Genomic DNA, 5639 nt, shown 5'->3' with positions numbered 1-5639 from the left:
CTCTGGGGTGGCGCCTGTGGCTCAAAGGAGTAGAGCCCCGGCCTTGTATACCAGAGGTGGTGGGTTCAAACCCAGCCCCGGCCAAAAACTGCAAAAGTGCCTCTGAAGGTCAGAAAAAGAGACTCTTGAGAGCCTAGTCAGTTAGTCATTTGTATGTTTTAGCTTCTATCAGAAATGAGCAAATCATGGCCCCTGGCCAAATTCAGCCCATTGCCTGTGTTTGTAAATAAAGTTGTATTGAATCAGTGTAACCTAACTCTTTGTACCCTCAGTGAATCCCAAACAATAAAAAAAAAAAAAAAAGTAAATGAAGTTATATTGAAACACAGTTAAACTGTTTTTTCACCATAAGGGCAGAGTTAATACTTGTAACAGAAATCATAGGGCTTGCAGAGCTTAAAATATGTGCGTTTTGGCCCTTTATAGAAAAAGTTTGCCCAACTTTCAATCTATAGGTTTCTATGCCAAAGTAAAACAAATGCCACCTCTAGTATCAGAAGATCTGGGTTCAAACCCTACAGCTCCTGCTTAAATGATAGGGCCCTCCATGAGCCACTTAATCCTTCAAAGCTTAGTAGATTCTACATCTGCAAAAGGAGTATAATAATATCAAGGGTTTTATGGGGATTACATTTAATAACTGTGAGGAATCAACTGTTACTTGGTGGGCACTTGGCACACACTTGGGTTTGCTCTGCAGGTGGCTCTCTACCAAAATAACCCACTTTGTTATCCAAAGTGTGCACTTAGCCATAGTGGATACTGAGGTCCCAAAGTTTTGTTTTATTTTTATCCTTTTCCTTAGGCGCATTGATGCAACCAGTGAAAATTACAGATATTTAGAACAATTATGGAGCAGTGGGGATAGTTTTTTTCTATATTTGAATACCAACACAATTACTTCTAATTAAATTGTAATAATATACTTAAACAGCTTTGAGTATGACTACTCTTTTTGAATTTTCCCAAGGAAATAAGAGGGGAAAAGTATATATAAATGCATATGTGTACAGATTTAAATACATTTATTTTTATTTTTTTAGAGACAGGGTCTCATTGTATCGTCCTCGGTAGAGTGCTATGGTGTCACAGCTCACAGCAACCTCCAGCTCCTGGGCTTAGGCAATTCTCTTGCCTCAGCCTCCCCAGTAGCTGGGACTACAGGTGCCTGCCACAACGCCTGGCTATTTTTTTGTTACAGTTTGTCTGGGGCTAGGTTCAAACCTGCCACCTTTGGTATATGGGGCCAGCAACCTACCCACTGAGCGACAGGTGCCGCCCCAATACATTTAATATTTAATACATTTAGAAAATCACAGCTCCATGATAGTAAACATCTAAGGGTAAATATCATATATTGGCAAATGTTCTGTACTAGTCTCAGGTATAAAATCATGTAAATGTATGTTGGGTGGGTCACAGTCCCCATGTGGGCTGATGTCAGCACCAAGTCCAGTGCTACTGGGTAGAAACCTGGCACCCTACCTGCTCATCAGCACCCAGATCCTCATGGAGGTGGGTCCCTTCATGGTAGGCAATGAGCACTTGGACGTGGAAGTGATGCAGCATCTAGGGGCACTGTGCCCAGCCATCAGCTCAGCTTTTCTGCTCACTTAGTGCTTATATCACTTGTTCCAGGTCTGTAAGAGTTGCCCTAGCAGCGGTTTGCCCTGTCTCCTAAGGTCCTTGCCGAATTATTAGGCATCGTGGGAAACAGCTTTTGTGAGCACTGTGTCAAGGACCTTCCTCACATAGCCCTAGACAGGCTGGAATGCAGGGGCTTCTGTGTGTTGAGCATGACATGGGTGGGCCAAACACTGGTGTGGTACCTGCACTAGGAGTGACTCTCACAATGACTTGTGGACAGGGCTCTGCTTCTTGGGAGGGGCTCCTCCCCCAAACCCCTATCTCACTGAGTGCCTTGCCCCTCTCTTCCCAGATTGTCACTGCCCATGACCCAGCCCCAGTGGGTAGTGAATGGCCTTCTATGCAACCTTGGCTGGTCAGTGACAGGACACGGCCCCTCACCCAGTTGCTCCCAGCTGTCTTCATTGCTTTAGGGCTGACCCAGGGCCTTGAGGTAGGCTGTGTTCTGTGGGCAGGCTGTCTCGGCCCAGCCCTGGATGCTTCAGTGGAAGATGGCCCCAGGACCAGGTAGGTGGGTCCTGCATAGCTATTGTAGGCTGATAAAGGGCTGGAGCCAGTGCTTGTTCCTCTACTCTCCTTACGCCTTGACTCTCCTCACGGGAATGTTTCCCTGGGGGTCTGCCACTTCCAGGGAGAGAGCCCCAGGCCTGGGAGGAGCTCTCTGAGGCACAGCCCAGCACACTGTTTCGGTAGGTAACGTTGTATATCCTTTGAAGTTCAAACCTAAGTGGAATTAGGGAGGATTTAAACTAATTACCTAGGAGAACTAAAAGATCTTTGAAAATAAGACCCATGTTGGTAAGATGGTTGACTCAGGCTTAGGAACTTTGTAAGGATTATGACTTTCTTTTGGCATGACCATTAGTAGCCTCTACTCCCCCATTCCTGCCCTTTTTAGGACATAGACATTAAGCAGTGCCCTTGTTAACTACCCATCTGATTTGCTCTTAAACATGCTGTTCTCTATTAACTGTTTCCATAATTCCCTGCAGCTCCCTCTTCAACTTTACTTGCGGTTATATGAGGTCTCTTAGTTTCTGTGGTTAAACAACTCTGTCTGGCTTTTATTACCTGGGTTGCAGGGATTGGCCTGCAAATCCTTGCATGGATTTAACAAGCCCAGGTCTGTGCGCTGGTTAATCCTGCCTGCAGAGGGCGCCATCACAGAGCCTGGTGATGCTGATCCCCTTCTCTCAGGCACTTGCCTGATGCTGATAGTGAACTGTGTGTTGTCTAAGCTCCTCTAGGGGTAGGTTTTGTGACTTAGAAGTGCCCACTTCTGTCAACTCAAATCTCATTTTGTCGTCCTTGGTAGAGCGCTATGGCATCATAGCTCACAGAAACCTCAAACTTTCGGGCTCAAGTGATTCTCTTGCCTCAGCCTCCCAAGTAGCTGGGACTACAGGTTCCCACCACAATGCCCAGCTATTTTTTTATATTCCTAATACTCACTGTTGCTCAGGCTGCTGTTGAACTTGTGAGCTCAAGCAATCCACCTGCCTTGGCCTCCCAGAGTACTGGGATTACAGGCGTGAGCCGCTGCGCCCAGCTGTCAGCTCAGCTCTTCTGCTTCATTCCGTGCTTGTATCACTTGTTCCAGGTCTGTAGGAGTTACCTTAGCAGGAGTTGGCCCTGTCGCCTAAGGTCCTTGCCGCATTATTAGATTTTGTGTCATGAGAAAGTGCCTGAAGTAGATGAATTTTTGCTTATCCAGTTCTGTATTCCAGCCCTCTTGGTCAAGCACTCTCATCCAGTCTCAGGGATACTCTCTCAGCTCTTTTAGTCCAGGCTAGCTAATTCCTTTTGCTATTTCAGTGTATAGTCTCTTTCCTCTCTCATCAGGCCCAGCACTTCCCCAGCCAGATTATGCTGAGATTTAACCCGCAGTTACTGGCTAGGAGAAGACGGCAGGAAGTATGACCTTGGCTCAATGATAGCTGGGAGCATTATTCAATTATGTTTCCTGCCATTAGAAATTTAAAAGATACATTTTCATGGTTGCCATAGTTGGCACCTGGAAGAGCTGCCATGTGAACCAGGTTCTGTGTCCAATAGAATAGGACCAAAAGGAGTTGGCTGCTCTGGATCTTTCATTCTAAGCTCATCCTGACCTGCTCCTGGCTTTCACGATTAGATGGAAGCAGAAAACTACCTAGGAATGAAATGAAGTTCCTCATCAAATCCAAGGAGGAGGGGCATGGTGAGTGAGCAAAAACTGTATCAGCACCTGGTAAAGAGAGGGGAGTGATGGATAAGAACTGGGTCAGGCTTGTCCTTAGATAAAAAGATGATACCACGGCAGGGAGAGCATGGTAATGATAGTCCTCAACATGCTTGTCTCTTTAGACAACCAGCTTCGATATGGGATGGTTGACATCTACGTCTGGTGCACAGCTGTCATGCTGGGATCACTGTGAGATTCCTGGGGAACTGTTTTCCCTCTGCTAAGTTGGATTTCTCTATATCCCAAGTTTTTCTCTTTCTAGTTCCTATAGCATTTTGGCACATTCTTTTTTTTTTTTATTTTTGGCACATTCTTAGATGGCTTCTTGAAAAAGAGTGAATTGGAGGTATAATTTTTGAGATTTTGTGTGTTTGAAAGTCTTTGTCTGGGTATAGAATTCTACATTTAATGTATTTTTCTATATTCAATGTGTTTTGGTTTTTTCAAAGGTCTTCAGTAAGAGTTTTAAAGGCATTCATACCTGTAGAGGCAGAGGCAGGTGGACTGCCTGAGTTCAGGAGGGTGAGACCAGCCTGAGTAAGAGTGAGACCCCATCTCTAAAAATAGAGGGGCGTCGTGGTGGGTGCCTATAGTCCCAGCTACTTGGGAGGCTGAGGCAAGGAGGCTAAGCCCAAGAGTTTAAGGTTGCCGTGGGCTGTGATGCCATGGCACTCTACTGTCTTTTTTCTCCAGTGTTTGTAATTTCACAATGATTTCCCTTTGTGTGTATCTGTATCTAATGTGTTAGGTATCTGGTGGGCCTTTCCAGCCTTGGTGACTTACATCTTTTCTGTCCAGGAAATTTTCTTACAGTTATTTTGTTGATGATTTCTAACTACTGCTCATTTTCTTTGTTCTCTCTTTTGGAATTCCTATTATCATTGTGGGTTTCCAGGCTAGTCTTCTAATGTCCTTATTTTTCACTATTCTGTTTTCCATTTCTATCTTTTGTTCTCTCTGGTAGATTTCTTGAACTTTGTCTTCTGATGTTTTTATCAGGTTTTTCATTTCTGTTGTGCTTTTAATGTCCAGTAGCTTATTTTTTGCTTGAGTACTACGGTGTCATAGCTCACAGCAACCTCAAACTCCTGGGCTCAAGTGATCCTTCTTGCCTCAGCCTCCTTAGTAGCTGGGACTACAGGCACCTCCACAATACTTGGCTAGTTTTTCTATTTTTAGTAGAGATGGGGTCTCTCTCTTGCTCAGGTGGGTCTTGAATTCCTGAGTTCAAGTTGTCCACCTGCCTTAGCCTTCCAGAGTCTTGGGATTACAGGCGTAAGCCACCATGCTTGGCCAATGCAAATTTTCAATACATGCATATTTAGTATTGGAGGTCATATTTAATCCCTACTCATTTAGCTAACTGAAGAAACCAGCCTGAGACAGAACAAGACCCTAACTAACAAATAAATGTTCAATAGAATTTTACATATCTTTATACAATGATCAATGATTTAATGTTAAATTTATAGTGTTGCAAAGCCTTCATGATATCAAACTGTGATTGATACTCCCTAGTAACCAGTAAAAACAATGTCATAATGCTACTGAATCATTTTCTACACTTCTTCTTCTTTTTTTTTTTTTTAAGCATCCCTGGGGGTAAAATGGACCTCACACATTTTGATCTTGAATGAGAAGTGCCATACCATACCAGACATACCACAAGCCCCAAAGGTCTCAAATCAGTCTTTCTCATTATTTGTAACTGGTTAAATGTCCTCAGCATTTTTTTTTCTTTGAGGCTTCCAAACTGGCTTTTCACTTA

At 44.0% G+C, this 5639-nt stretch overlaps 1 protein-coding gene and 1 pseudogene across 1 annotated transcript in view; both read left to right on the top strand.

Annotated features, from left to right (window-relative positions):
* Positions 1–5639, top strand: part of EFCAB2 (EF-hand calcium binding domain 2) — an 86976-nt gene that overhangs the window by 60755 nt on the left and 20582 nt on the right. The window lies entirely within an intron of this gene.
* Positions 1438–1838, top strand: LOC111728133 (annotated as a pseudogene).

The sequence above is a fragment of the Otolemur garnettii genome, unplaced genomic scaffold (genome assembly GCF_000181295.1).
Source record: "Otolemur garnettii isolate 467f Iridium unplaced genomic scaffold, OtoGar3 scaffold00141, whole genome shotgun sequence".
Classification (NCBI taxonomy): Eukaryota; Metazoa; Chordata; class Mammalia; order Primates; family Galagidae; genus Otolemur; species Otolemur garnettii.
The sequence above is the reverse complement of the archived record's forward strand: the minus strand, read 5'-3'. Positions and strand labels throughout refer to the sequence as shown.